Genomic DNA, 15,965 nt, shown 5'->3' on the forward strand with positions numbered 1-15,965 from the left:
ACCTGCCAGAATGGCTGCCATCAACAAATCACCAAAAACAAGTGTTGGTGAGGTTTTGGAGACAAGGGGACTCTAGTACACTGCTGGTGGGAATGCAGACTGGTGTAACCACTATGGAAAACAATGTAGTGTTTCCTCAAAAAATTAAAAATTGATCTGTCATTTGACCCAGTGATCCCACTTCTAGGAATATATCCCAAGAAGCCTAAATCACCCATCAGAAAGAATATATGTACCCCTGTGTTCATAGCAGCAGTATTTACAATTGATAAGATCTGGAAACAGCCCAAGTGTCCATCAATAGATGTGTGGATGGAAAAGCTCTGGTACATAAACACAACAGAACACTATGCAGCTGTAAGAAAGAAAGATGTCTTATCCTTTGAGACAACATGGAGGGACCTGGCAAGCATTATGCTAAGCAAAACAGGCCAATCAGAGAAAGACAAATATCACATGATCTCACTTATGGAATATATTTGTGAAATATAGCAAACAAAAAAAGCTGATGAACAAAGTAGACTCAGAGACATAGAAAGGAGTACAGTTCAGAGTGACAAACTGCAGAGGGGCTGTGGGGATGGATGAGATAAACCAAAGAACTTATATGCATGTGTGCGTAACCAATGGACATAGATGACAATGCTGGGGAAGGGTCAGGATCAGGAGGAGGGTGTGTAGGGAGGAAAAAGGAGAAACATCTGTAACAAAAATAAATTTATAGCAATTGAAAAAAAAAAAGGACCGATAAATGCATAATTGGATATGTTACCTTGCGTAGTTGTTTTTTTTTTTTTAAATGTATAGACACTTACTACACTTCTGCAGATTATTTGTTTGATTAAAGGCTTGAATCAGAGTGGCAGTTATGAAGTCTCTTAGATCAGTACTTTGATATCTTAACTGTATTTGGATCCTAGTCATGGTTGTCTTTCATGACCATGGACGGTAGTCTCAGAAGCAAGGCTGTAACATAGCTGTGAGTCAATGTTTTGTTCTTGCCTCTCATCATCTTTCATTTTGCCTTAACAACTGTATTCTAATTGCTACCCTGAATGGGCTTTCTTTTCTATGGAGCAATTTCCTTTGAATTGTAAATTACTTCATTTGCTATTGTTTTAAACTTTCTTCATTAATTCTTATCTTCGTGATATTAATGCATTCTTCCTAGGTGGAAGGCATTCATATCAAACTAAATATTTAATTGAAATATATCTTAACTGAAGCTTTTCTTGCTTTTACCTTGAAAGGGTCAACAGTTAATTTTCTGATTGTCTTTTGTGTTTGTTGTTTTGGATTGTTTCTAGGCCATGAAGTCTTAATTAGATTTGCCATCAGTGTGAAGAGCAACATGTGCCCTGGCATCAGAAGGGAAAGGACTGTATATACAATGGAAATTTATTGTTTTTGCTTATCTAGTATCTGTCCTTTGTTTCTACAGGTAATATGCCCTTCCATCCTTCCCCCATTACAATGAGTTTTTTTCTTTCACTAACCCCACTCTTCATGGCCAGTTAGTGTCAGAGTAATAAATTTTATTGTTGACTTTTAACCTTGCTTGAGTCAAGTGAATTAGGCTTGGGACTTTTGCTGGAACTACTAGCAATGAGGTGCCCACTCGCTACTGGAATGGTTAAACTGGTAGAATCTAATTCTGGGGCTGTTGAAAGTTGACATTAGAGAAAACTACCCTTATAATGAAACCAATGCTATTAAAAATAAGAGAGGCTTAATCCTGGTGAGATTATTTGAACCTTAAATCCAACTATGACTGAAACTGAAATTTTTTCTAGCATTTTTGGTTTATAAGCCAGTATATTTTCTTCATTATTTAAGCTGATTTTAGTTGTACATCTATCAGTTTCAATCAAGAGTTCACTCTAATATTATGCACATATAACATCCAGACTCTCAGTTGCACTCCATGGTCTCTTCAAAGTCCTTCTCTGGAATGTTGACCAAGGTCTTCAGAGTGATTGCACTCAGTTTCCTCACTTTGTACTTTCAGCAGGCATGAGCTGGACTTCCTTACTACTTTTTGATAATTTGCAGGGGCATAAAACTCTCTGAAAATATGATATTAGTAGTAGTAGTACCAATAAATTTATTTTGGAAAATATAATTTTATTGTCTTAATGAGGGCTGAAATCTGATTGATGGATCCTTTCTCCTATTTTTCCTGTTTATGAAATTAGAGGAATGGACAGGTGGCTGGCTCTAGTTCATCTATTATCATTATGGATCACACACATATTTCAGTCATGATGTAAATCCTGGAGTATTTTATAAAGAATACAGAGACAGTTTTGCTATAAGACTCTTAAAAGATTTATTGAACACATGATAACCAGTAAATGATAAGAATCAGACACAATTCTCATCCAGTCTCTGCTTAGAAAAGAACTTTAACAAAAACTTTTTGAAGATTAAATATTCCAATATTTTGTCAGTTTTCTTTTCTTTTTTAAAAGACACATATATTCAGGGTCATGATCAGACTATTTACATTTAGCATTCAGCAACATGGGTACAAAAAAATCTTCATTAAAATTCTTTGTTGGAATGCTTTACACTCCACAGAAAAGAAACGAAAATAACCTGTTATACAATTAGTCACAAATACAGTTCTGGAGTTTTTTTGCCCATTCACGTGAGTATTATCTAAAACATGTCTTTTTTATATCAGCATGGCCCTGCCACCACTGAGCTTGGCCAAACTCAGAAATCTGTTGTAACCTGTAGTTTTCCTGTATCTTCTCTGGCTCTCCTCCCCTGCTAAGCTTTGTTTCCAGGCAGTAATTAAAACCTTCTGCCACTGCCACAGCTGCTGCTGCTGCTGCTGCTGCTGCTAGAATCGCCACAACCACCTTGGTTTTGTGGTTTGGCAGAGTATTGGTCTCCACCACCATAGGGACCAGAGCTTCTGCCTCCAAAGTTTCCTCCTTTAATGGGTCCAAAATTTGAAGAGTTATTGTCATAATAGCCAAACTCATTATAGCTTTTACCACCTCCAAAATTACTTTTATTATTACCAAATCAATTATAGCCATCCCCACTGCCACCATATCTACCACCACCATGGCTGCCACCAAAGCCACTTCAACCACCATAGTTTCCTTCACGACCAAAGTCGTCTTTCCCACCAAAAGCATTACCACCACCTCCAAAGTTTCCAAAACCACTTTGACCTCTTCGGCTGGATGGAGCACTAACCATCTCTTGCTTAGACAGGGCTTTTCTTACTTCACAATGTTGTCTACAGAGCCATGGTCATCAAAGGTTACAAAAGCAAAACTCTCTTCTTGCCTTGGTCAGTCATGGTTTCAATCACTTCAGTTTACTCAGACTGTTCAAAATGATCTCTTAGGTGATGATCTTAAGTGTCTTTAATATCACTGACAAAAGTCTTTTTCACAGGGAAGTGGGCATCTGGTCTTTGAGCATCTTCTCTTGAGACAACCCTTTCTGGTTCCACAGATCTTCCATTCACCTTGTGTGACCCTGCATTCATGGCTGCATCCATGTCCTCCACAGTGGCATCATGACAACCCAAAGCCTCTGAGCACTTGGTGTTTGGATCTCATCACCACACCATCTGTGGGTGTTTGTCACCATTGCTCAACATGGCTTCTGAGACTCTCACTGGTTGTTTCAAAGCTCTAACCTCTGATAAAGAGCTCCTACAGCTGTTCAGGTTCTTTGGGCAACTCTGACTTAGACATGACATGGCGACTGCGGGAGGGAAACTCCAAAGATGTTACTCAGGTGTGTCCACCAGGAGAAAGAAGTGATCTCAAGTTTCCTTTCTTTTGATAGCTTTCCATTCTCATCACCTCATATAACAAAGAGGAAGAGGGAATAATTTCATTGCTAACTCTTAATAGGAGCCATGTTTCTTTTGGTTTGCTAATTTTTTTTGTGTCAGTAATAGCTTCAGTCCTTTTTTTTTTGTTTGTTTATTTTAAACAGATTATTGAATTTTTTAACACAGATGACACTAAAGAAATATTTGGGAAATAATATTTGGAAAACCAAAGAAACAAAGCAAAGTCATTATGCAATATATGATTATTCAGAATTAGCCTGCTTTGAGGATGTTTGACAATAAGATAGGCAGAGGGCGGGAATATTAAATTTTTTTCTTTTTGGATGGATAATTAGAATACCTTCTAATTAATATCAGTTCTCTGTATATTTGCTAATTTTATTCCTCAACACTTATACCTGCTATTTCTGTATTAATCAATTCCTAGTCTACTTGGTTTTATGTTTAATCTTACTGTATGTACAAAGGATACCATTGATTTGGTTTTAAAGAACCATTAAAGGTTAACCAGCACAATATCCAACTCAGTAGGGGAATGTATTATATAACACTTATTCAGCAAATACTTTTTGATCACCTGTGAATTAGCAGACATTATGCCATGCATTAGGGAAGGCTAAAATCAAGATACCCATTTCCCTTCCCTAGAAGCTCACACGCAAATAGGAGGGAAAGGTAAATGCACAGTTTTCTACAGCACCCTGCAGTAAAGGAAACAGTAGATGTCTATGTTTAAACTATAGGAGCACTGGAATAGGAGAGCTAACACAGGTAGCAGAGGCTGTAAACATTGGAGGAATAACATTGGAGCCATGAAAGCATGAAGCTTTCATGAACATGAAGCTTAGACAATGAAGAACATGCCAGGCACAGAAGACAATACACAAAGAGATGGAGACATGGAGAGATCACAGGCAATTTGGAGAATTATGAGCAGATTGGCATGAGATGAAACTGCACCATTGGTAAAGACTGTACAAAAAAAATTTGTGTGTGTATATGCTGTTCTGAGGAGTTGAGGCTTAAATTGGTCATCTGGACAGCATGATGCCCCTCAACCCTAGAGTTCACTAGGCAGCAATTAAAATTTTGAAGAGTGCTATTGCCATATATTTTTGCCTATATATTTTGCTGAGATCTGACTCCTACTTTTTCCACTGGTTATATTCTCAACTACATTACTTATAATTAGTGTAATTTCTCTTTCATGTGACCATCTTTCAGATATTTAAAGGTGTTTCTTTCTTACCTTCGAATCTCCAGTCTTAAAGTTCCAGTCATTTCTCCTATTCATCTTAGTTTTCTCGCAACATTCCAGCCTCAGAGTGTGGCTAGTCCAGTTAATAACTAGCTTACCCTGTGTGTAGCAGTGTTCTGACCTTTGCTGGGTTCTGTGAGTAGGTCTAAATGCCACTTATGACTGCATTAGCATTTTTTACTTTTCTCATTACCTTATATTATTGGCATATATGGACTTTAAAACCCATAAATTGCTTTTGTATGATCTAGTACTGGGTGATTCGGCCTAGTCTTATTATTGTGCAGGTGGCTTTTTGAACCTATGAACAAGATTTTACATATATGTTTGTTCAATTTAATTAATTTAAATTTAACATAGGTCTAACATTATTATTTGCAAAGATGCTTAAATTTTTGTACTGTTTTTCTACAATTTTAATGCGTTATTTTTTGTGATTATTTTTATTTTTATTGAATTTATTGGGATGACATTGGTTAATAAAATTATATGGGTTTCATGTGTACAATTCTCTGATACATCATCTGTATAGTGTATTGAATGTTTACCACCCCAAGTCATGTCTTTTATCACCATTTATCCCCTCTTTACCCTCTTGTACTTATCTCCACCCATCTTCCCTCTGGTGATCACCATACTGTTGAGTGTGTCCATAAGTCTTTTTTTTTTTTCTTAATTCCTTCACCCTTCTCATCCAGCCCCCAACTAAACCCTTATGTTTTTCAATCATGTGCAAGTTAGTTAAACATACTTTAATATGAATTTGTGTTAAAATTTAGTATTTCAAAGGATGTTTGTAGCAGAGTGCTATAGATCACCCATTTAAGTTGATGATATCTAAATATTCAGTTACTATGTTTTGGGGATTTGGCCAATCATTTCTGAGTTTACCTCAACCAGCAAATATTTTCCTATACTCCCAATTCATAATGACTATTGTAAATGCCTTTTTAAATCAAGTACACAATGTCTTTGACATTGTCCAGATCAGCAATAACCTTAAAGCAAATGGAAATAGTGTTAGTTTAGTACCTTTTTTCCTTAATGGATCTCTGTCAGAAATTTCCATTTCATTTTCTATGTGAACATGACCTTATTTGGAAAATAGGGTCTTTGAGATGTAGTGAAATTAAGATGAGGTGGTTAGGGTGAGCCCTAATCCAGTATGATGGCATCCTTGTAAGAGGAGACTAGGGACAGGTACAGACACACAGGAAGAATACCATATGATGATGGAGGCAGAGATTTTGTGATGTGTGTACAAGCATAGAGAATGCCAGTGAAGCTAAGAGAAAGGCATGGTACAGATTTTCCCCTAAGTTTTGGGGAGAGCACGTCCCTGGCAGTACCTTGATTTAGGGATTTAAGATTCCAGAACTGTAAGAGAATACATTTCTATTGTTTTAAGCCACTAGTCTATGGTACTTGGCTGTGGCAGCCCTAGAAAACTTATATGTCTAGGCATGGATATAAATATCCAAATTCACTTGAACCCTCTTTTTGAAATTAGACCAACGTATACTCATCTTAATTCTTCTGGCAATGCTTTTGTTCTCTGTGAGTCTACAAATATTATTGAAGGTAGATTAATGATGATATTTACAAGATATTTCAATGCTGTTGGATACAATTTCTCTAGGTTTACATGACTTTATGTATTTATTATTTTGTTATTTTTTTAATTAAGTAATTTTTTTATTTTCTATTTTTAATTAATTTATTTTGTTACAGAAGTTTCTCCTTTTCCCCCCACTGATTCTCCCCTTTCCCTCCCTACTTGACCTGTCCCCAGCTTTGTTGCCCATGTCCATTGTTCATGCACACATGCATATAAGTTCTGTGGTTTATCTTTCCGCCACCATCTCCTCATCTAGGGATTGTCAGTCTGTACCCCACTTCCATGTCTCTGGGACTACCCCATTTCTCAGAATGTTATGTTCATTATATTCCAAAAATAAGTGAGATTATATGATACTTGTCTTTCTCTGTTTGGTTTGTTTCACTTAGGATGATACTTTCCAGGTCTCTCCATGTTGTCTCAAAGAATAAGAGATCTTTCTTTCTTACAGCTGCATAGTACTCCATTGCGTATATGTACCACAGCTTTTTTATCCATTCATCTACTGATGGACATTTGGGCTGTTTCCAGATCTTAGCTAATGTAAATAGTGCTGCTACAAACATGGGGGCACATATATTCTTTCTGATTGGTGTTTCAGGCATCATAGGGTATATTTCTAGAAGTGGGATCACTGGGTCAAATGGAAGTTCAATTTTTAATTTTTTGAAGTAATGCCATATTGTTTTCCATAGTCGCTGTACCAGTTTGCATTCCCACCAGCAGTGAATTAGAGTACCCTTTTCTCCACACCCTGGCCAAGACTTGTTGTTTGATGATTTGTTGATGGTGGCCATTCTGACAGATGTGAGGTGATACCTCGTTGTTTTAATTTGTATCTCTCTGATGATTAGTGATGTTGAGCATTTCTTCATATGTCTCTTAGACATTTGTATGTTCTGTTTGGAGAGGTGTCTATTTAGTTCCTCTGTCCGTTTTTTAATTGGGTTCTTTGTCTTCCTTTTGTTGAGCTGTATAAGCACTCTATATATATTTGAAATTAACCCCTTATCGGATATATCATTGCCAATTATGCTCTCCCATGCAGTGGGATGCCTTTGCATTTTGATGATTGTATTTTTTGCTGTACAGAAGCTTTTGAGTTTGATGTGGTCTCATGTGTTCATTTTCTCCTTTGTTTCTGTTGCCTTAGGTGATGTATCCATGAAAATTCTGCTGTGTATAATGTTCTAAATTTTGTTGCCTACATTTTCTTCTAGGATTTTGATGGATTCATGAGTCAAATTTAAGGCTTTTATCCATTTTGAGTTTATTCTTGTGTATGGTGTAAGTTAATGGTCTAGTTTTATTTTATTTTTTTGCATGTAGTTGTCCAATTATCCCATCAGCATTTATTAAAGAGGCTGTCTTTACTTCACTGTATGCTCTTACCACCTTTGTCAAATATTAATTGAGCATTTTGCCTTGGGTCCACTTCTGGGTTCTTTGTTCTGTTCCACAGGACTATATGTTTGTTCTTGTGCCAGTATCAGGCTGTTTTGATTACAGTTGCTTTGTTGTATAACCTGAAATCTGATAATGTGATCCCTTCTTTGTTCTCCTTTTTTAATATTGCTGTGGCTATTCCAGGTCTTTTTTGGTTCCATATGAACTTTTGAAGTATTTGTTCTAGTTCTGTGAAGTAGGTCATAGTATTTTGATGGAAATTGCATTGAATCTATAGATTGCTTTAGGTAGTATGTACATTTTAATCTTAATTCTTCCAATCCATGAACAATGGATGTGCTTTCACTTTTTTATATCTTCCTATATTTCTTTTTTCAATGACCTGTAGTTTTCTGTGAATAGGTCCTTTATTTCATTGGTTAAGTTTATTCCTAGGTACCTTAATTTTATTATTATCATTTTTATTTTATTTTTTTCATCCTTACCTGAGGATAAGGATAAAATTTTTTGTTTTCCATTTTTTGTTCAGATAGAGTGGGAGGGAGAGAGAGAAAAACAAAACAAAACAAAAAAAACATCGATGTGAAAGGGACATATCGAGTGGTTGCCACCCACACAATCCTACAAGGGCCGGAGACAAACTGCAAATTAGGTATGTGCGCTTAGTGGGAACCGAGCCCAAGTCTCTTGGACCACAAGCTGACACTCTAACCACTGAGCCAAATCGGCCAGGGAAGTATCTTAATTTTTTTACTGTGATGGTAAATGGGATTGTTTAAGTTTCCCTTTCTCTGAGTTCATCATTGGTATATAAAAATGACATCAATTTCTTGATGTTAATTTGTATCCTGCTACTTTGCCAAATTCACTTTTTAAGTCTAATAGATTTTTGATGGAGTCTTTGGGGTTTTCTACATATAGTATCATGTCATCTGCAAATAATGACAGTTTCACTTCCTCATTTCCAATTTGGATCCCTTTCTCTTTCTGTTTTATGGCTGTGGCTAAACTTCCAATACTATGTTAAATAAGAGTGGCGAAAGTGGGCATCCTTGTCTTGTTTCTGTTCTTAAGGGAAATGCTTTCAGCTTTTGCCCATTGAGTATGATGTTGGCTGTAGGTCTTTCATATATGGCCTTTATTATGTTGAGATATGATTCCTCTAGTCCCAGTTTGCTGAGCGTTTTTTGTTTTTTTTTATCCTCACCCGAGGACATTTTTCCATTTTTTGTTCAGGTAGAGTGGGAGGGAGAGAGAGGAACAGAGAGAGAGAGTGAAACATCGATGTGAAAGGGACACATCGAGTGGCTGCCACCCGCACAACCGACCAGGGCCACGGACAAACTGCAACCAAGGTACGCGCCCTTAGCGAGAACCGAACCCGGGTCTCTCAGGACCGCAGGCCGACGCTCTAACCGCTGAGCCAAACCGGCCAGGGCTGCTGAGCGTTTTTATCAGAAATAGGTGCTGGATTTTGTGGAATTCTTTTTCACCATCTATTGATATGATCATATGATTTTTATCTATCATTTTGTTTATGTGGTGTATCGCATTTATTTATTTGCGAATATTGTACGAGCCTTGCCTCCCTGGGATGAATCCCATTTGGTCATGGTGAATAATTTTTTTGATGTATTCCTGGATTTCATTTGCTAGTATTTTGTTTAGGATTTTGGCATCCATGTCCATCATCAGGGATATTGGCCTGTGGTTTTCTTTCTTTGTAGTGGTTTTTTTTCTGGTTTTGGAAATAGAATTATGCTGGCCTCATAAAATGAGTTCGGAAGATTTTTATTTCTTCTTTGGTCTCCGAGCTAACCCATTCATTGTTTAATAACATGCTATTTAGCCTCCATGTGTTCAAATGTTTTTGCATGTTTTTGTTGCAATTGATTTCTAGTTTCATGCCATTGTCATCTGGGAAGATACTTGATATGGTTTCAATCTTTTTGAACTTGTAGAACTTAGTTTGTGCTCTAACATGTGGTCTGTCTTTGAGAATGTCCCATGTGCACTTGAGATGAATGTGAATTCTGTAGTTTTGGGGTGTAATTCTCTGTAGATATCTATTAAATTCATTTTGTTTAGTGCTTCATTCAGAGTCTCGGTTTCTTTGCTAATTTTTTGTCTAGAGGATTTATTCAGTGGTGTCAACAGGATGTTGAAGTCCCATGCTATAATTGTATTGCTTTCAATTTCTCTTTTGAAGTCCTCCAGAAGATTTTTAATATATTTTGGTGCTCCCATATTGGGTGCATATATGTTTATCAAGGTTATATCTTCCTGTTGGATAAATCCTTTCAATATTATGTAGTGGCCTTGTTTGTTTCTAGTTATGGTCTTCATTTCAAAATCTATTTTATCAGATATGAGTATTGCTACCCCAGATTTTTAATGCTTTATGTTTGCTTGGAAAATTTTTTTGCATTCCATCACTTTCAACCTATGTGAGTCTTTTGTTGTGAGGTGGATCTGCTGTAAACAACATATAGATGAGCCATGCTTTCTTCTCAGCTACTCTGTGTCTTTTTATTGGAGCATTCAGTCTACTTATATGTAACGGGATTATTAATATGTACTTATTTATTGTGATTTTTGTTTATTTTAGTTATATTTTTCTTCCTATTTCTTCTACTAATTACAGCAGTTTTGTTGACTTTTCTTGCAGTGCTAGTTTGGTGCTAATGTATTCCCTTAGCCTTTTTTTTTTTTTGTCTGGGAAGCTCTTTATTTGACCTTCTGTTTTGAATGGCAGCCTTGCTGGGTAGAGTAGTCTTGGATTCAGATCCTTGCTTTTCATGACCTTGAGTACTTCATGGCATTCCCTTCTGGCCTGTAGTTTTTGTTGCAAAGTCAGCTGAGAGCCTTATGGGGGTTCCTTTGTAGGTAACCTGTTGCTTATCTCTTGCTGCTTTTAGGATTCTCTCTTTGTCTTTAATTTTTGGCATTTTAATTACTGTGTCTTGGTGTGGGCCTGTGTGGGTTCTTCTTACTTGGGGCTCTCTGTGCTTCCTGAGCTTGAATGCCTTCTTCCTTCACCAAATTAGGGAAGTTTTCGGTCACTATTTCTTTGAATATATTCTCTAACCCTTGCTCATTTTCTTCTTCTTCAGGAACTCCTATGATGCAAATATTATTACGTTTCCATTCTTCCACAGTGCTCTTAAGCTGTCTTTCTGTTTTTTCCTTTTGGTTTTCTGATTGGTTGATTTTTTCTACCCTATCTTTTAAATTCACTGATCCGGTATTCAGCTTACTCCACTCTGCAGTTTAGACCTTCCAATGTGTTCTGTATTTCTGCTATATCATTCTTCATTTACACTTTATTGGTTTTCAATGTTCCTATATCTTTACGCATGATGCTGATGTCTTTACTCATGCTGTTGAATTTCCTCAAGATCATGGCTCTTTACTCTACTTCTGATAATTTGCTTACCTGCATTTCATTGACCTCATTGTCAATAGAGTTCTCTTGTTCTGTCATTTGGAATTTGTTTCTTTGTTTCACCATTTTGGCTATCTCAGTGGGTTTTGGAGCCTGCCAAATTTTCCTTGTGGGTGTTGGTGTTCTGCTGTTTGTGTCTCCCTCTAGTTGGTTAGGATGATATTGGGTGGGCCCACATTAAACACCACTGTCAAGTCTTACATTCCTGGGGAGATTTGCAAGCTCAGTAAAGGTTCAGTTATCCTCTAGCTTTTCACTGGTGGCTAGTAGTCTCAGTTACTCAGTTCTTGGAATGTAGTCCCAGTGTTCTGCCTAAGAGGATTTCCAGAGGGTAGGATAGATGCTGCTTGTTAATAAGCCTCAATTTTTATTTCTTTGCCTCACCTGGGAAAAGATGAATCTCCAAGGGAGTGGGGCTGCTGTTTTTCTTCACAGTTCTAGGAAGGAGCGCACTTGTCACTGTTCTTTTGTGGCCCCAACCCAGCTAAAAATCTGAGTTCTCTCCAAATGCCAGGGGTCCTCACAGAGTTCCATCCCAGTCTGCCCTCCCTCTGCCATAGCCCCCAGGTGAGTGGCTGTGGCTATTTTACTGCTTGGTCCTGGCTCTCTGGGCTGTGGAGAGGGCTTGAAGTCTTTATTCCTAAGAGCACTGCTCACAGCTAAGACTTCTGCTGTCTGTGGGCTGCCAGCCTGCCACCCTCTCGTGCCTCCTCAGATCCTACCAGTGTCCCTGGTTATATGGTCCTGTCCTGCTGCTTTTCTGTTGCTTTTTTTCAAGTATTTGTCTTTATTTTAGTTGTAATTCCAGTTTGGTCCTGGGAGATCCTCTGTGTGGCTTCTATTCACTCCACCTCTTTTTTCCCATCCTCTAAGTTTATCTTTTGAACAGCTGGGTGGCACAGGCCTTTCTGGTGCCTCTGTACCCTGCAGGTCCAGCAGGTAACTGGATGGCACAGTCCCTGCTGGGTCGCATTGGCCTTTCTGGTGCTTCAGTACCCCATAAGCCCTGTGGGTAATTAGATCCTGCAGTCCCTGCTGGGTTGAACAATCTTCTCTGGTGCTTCGACACCCCACAGGCCCCGTGGGTAACTAGATTGTGCAGTCCCTGCTGGGTTGCACAGGCCTCTCTTGTGCTTCAGCACCCTGCAGGTCTCGCAGGTTATTGGATGTCACAGTTTCTGCTGGGTCCCACAGACCTCTCTGGTGCTTCAGCACCCCACAGGTCCCGTGGGTTATTGGATGGCACAGTCCCTGCTGGGTCACGGGGGCCTCTTTGGTGCTTCAGCACCCCACAGATCCCGTGGGTAACTGGATCACACAGTCCCTGCTGTGTTGCACCATCCTCTCTGGTGCTCCTGAACCCTGCAGTTCCCACAGGCAGGCAGCTGTGTTGCACCAGTCTCTCTCTCGGGCTAGGTCTTTCCTCTGCACTTGTGACCTACTGGACCACACAGGCCTCTGTGGAGCCCAAGGTTCCGCTGATGGAGTGCTGCTGCCCCATGGGGCTCAACTCCTGCTCAGCTTTTATGTAGATTTTGGGGATGGGTCTCAGCTGCTGGTCTGTGCTTCTGTTGCCTGGGGATGGATGTCTGCTCCCCAGCCTCTGTTGCTGGGGGTATGTCTGGACTCTGATCCAGCTGCTACTAAGGGGGATGGTGCTGGGATCTGGGCTGTCTGTGGCTTCTGTGGACGGCACCTTGGGAGTTCCACTACTGTGCACCAGTCTGTGTTGACACAGAGTGTCCACTGGTCCGATGGTGCCAGGTGCGCTGGTGGGCTCAGGTAGCTGGGCCTTAGCCACTCCCACTGCCTTCTCCCAGGGAAAACTGGGATCATCCAAAATGGTAGGACCTCCCCACGGCAGCACAGGGAGAAGCGCCCTGAAGAGCTTCTAACTGTGGTAGCTGGCTGCTCCCATCAACAGCACAGGAACTTTCTGCTCTGCATCGCTGCACTGTTCAGGTTTGGTCATCCAAATTCGCGTCCACTCACACTCTCTCACATACTCGCACACTCTCTCACACACTCACCCTTTCTCTGGGCCTGCCTGCCTCCATCTCCTCAAATGTCTTTGCTTGTTCTTGTGCAATTGATTTCTAGTTTCATGCCATTGTGATCTGAGAAGATGCTTGATATGAATTCAATGTTTTTGAACTTGTAGAACTTAGTCTGTTCTCTAACATATGGTTTTTCTTTGAGAATGTCTCCTGTGCACTTGAGAAGAATGTGAATTCTGTAGTTTTGGGGTATAATTCTCTGTAGATATTTATGAAATCCATTTGATCTAGTGCTTCATTTAGAGTCTGTGTTTACTTGTTAATTTGTTGTCTAGATGATGTATCCAGTGATATCAACAGGGTGTTGAATCTCTTACTATGATTGTATTGCTGTTGATTTCTACTTTGAAGTCCTCAAGAAGATTTTTCATATATGTGGGTGCTCCTATATTGGTTGCATATATGTTTACTAAGGTTATAACTTCCTGTTGGATAGATCCTTTCAATATTATGTAGTGGCCTTCTTTGTCTCTAGTTATGGTCTTCATTTTGAAATCTACTTTATCAGATGTGAGTATTGCAACCCCAGCTGTTTTTTGCTTTGCATTTGCTTGAAAGATTTTTTTCCATCCCTTCACTTTCAACCTATGCGAGTCTTTTGTTGTAGAGTGGGTCTTTTGTAAACAACATATATATGAGTCATGCTTTCTTATTCAGTCAGCTACTCTGGGTCTTTTTATTGAAGCATTCAAAACTTTCACATTTAAAGTCATAATTGATATGTACTTATTTATTGGCATTTTTGTTTAGTATGGTTATATTTTTCTTCCTATTTCTTCCACTGATTACTGCAGTCCTTTTAGCATATCTTGCAGTGCTGGTTTGGTGTTAATATATTCCCTTAACCTTTTTTTTTTTTGTCTGGGAAGCTCTTCATTTCACCTTCTATTTTGAATGATAGCCTTGCTGGATAGAGTAGTCTTGGATTCAGATCCTTGTTCTTCATGATTTTGATTACTTCTTGCACTCCCTTCTGGCCTGTAGTGTTTCTGTTTAGAAGTCAGCTGAGAGACTTATGGGGTTTCTTTTGTAAGCAACCTGTTGCTTATCTCTTGCTGCCTTTAGGATTCTCTCTTCATCATTAATTATTGGCATTTTGATTACTATGTGTCTTGGTGTGGGCTTGTTGGGTTCTTACTTGGGGCTCTCTGTGCTTCTTAAACTTGAATGCTTTCTTTCCTCACCAAGTTAGCAAAGTTTTCTGTCACTATTTCTTCAAATACATTTCCTAATCCTTTCCCATTTTCTATTTCTTCAGGGACTCCTATGATGCGAATATTATTAGGTTTTATGTTGTTCCACAGTTCTCTCAAGCTGTCTTCCTGTTATTGTTTTTTGTATTATTTTTTATTTTTAAATTAATTTATTTTTGTGACAGATGTTTTTTTTTCCTTTTACCCCACTGATTCCACCCTCCTCCTCCCTCCCCGCTCTGTCCCAACCTTTGTTTTCCATGTTTATTGTTCATACGTACGTGCATATAAGTTCTGTGGTTTATCGCTCCTCCACCCCACCCCCCCTTCTGGTCAGTCTGTATTTCACTTCTACGTCTCTAGGACTACTTCATTCCTCAGACTATAATGTTCATTATATTCAACAAATAAGTGAGATCATATGATACTTGTCTTTCTCTGTTAGGCTTGTTTCACTTTGGATGATACTTTCCAGGTCTCTCCATGTCATCTTCAAGGATAAGAGATCTTTCTTTCTAACAGCTGCATAGTACTCCATTGTTTATATGTACCACAGCTTTTTTATCCGATTGTCTACTGATGGACATTTGGGCTGTTTCCAGATCTTAGCTATTGTAAATAGTGCTGCTACAAACATGGGGGTACACATATTCTTTCTGATTGGTGTTTCACACTTCTTAGGGTATATTCCTAGAAGTGGGATCACTGGGTCAAATGGAAGTTCAATTTTTAATTTTTTGAGGTAACACCATATTGTTTTCTATAGTGGCTGCACCAGTCTGCATTCCCACAAGCAGTGTACTAGAGTCCCCTTTTCTCCACACCCTCGCCAACACTTGTTGTTTGATGATTTGTTGATGGCGGCCATTCTGACAGGTGTGAGGTGATACCTCATTGATGTTTAATTTGCATTTCTCTGATGATTAGTGATGATGAGTACTTCTTCATATGTTTCTTAGCCATTTGTATGTCCTGTTTGGAGAGGTGTTTATTGAGTTCTTCTGCCCATTTTTTAATTGGGTTCTTTGTCTTCTTTTGTTGGGTTTATGAGCACTCTCTTATACATTTGAAATTAACCCATTATCTGATATCTCATTGGCAATTATGCTCTCCCATACAGTGGGTTGCCTTTCCACTTTGCTTATTGTATCTTTTGCTGTG

At 38.7% G+C, this 15,965-nt stretch overlaps 1 protein-coding gene and 1 pseudogene across 2 annotated transcripts in view; one reads left to right on the forward strand and one right to left on the reverse strand.

Annotated features, from left to right (window-relative positions):
• The window catches only part of GUCY1A2 (guanylate cyclase 1 soluble subunit alpha 2), a 462,539-nt gene that overhangs the window by 196,010 nt on the left and 250,564 nt on the right, over nt 1–15,965 (forward strand). The gene's annotated exons all lie outside the window — the stretch shown is intronic.
• LOC118628195 lies at nt 2,800–3,722 on the reverse strand (annotated as a pseudogene).

Source organism: Molossus molossus, unplaced genomic scaffold (genome assembly GCF_014108415.1).
Source record: "Molossus molossus isolate mMolMol1 unplaced genomic scaffold, mMolMol1.p scaffold_m16_p_13, whole genome shotgun sequence".
NCBI lineage: Eukaryota > Metazoa > Chordata > Mammalia > Chiroptera > Molossidae > Molossus > Molossus molossus.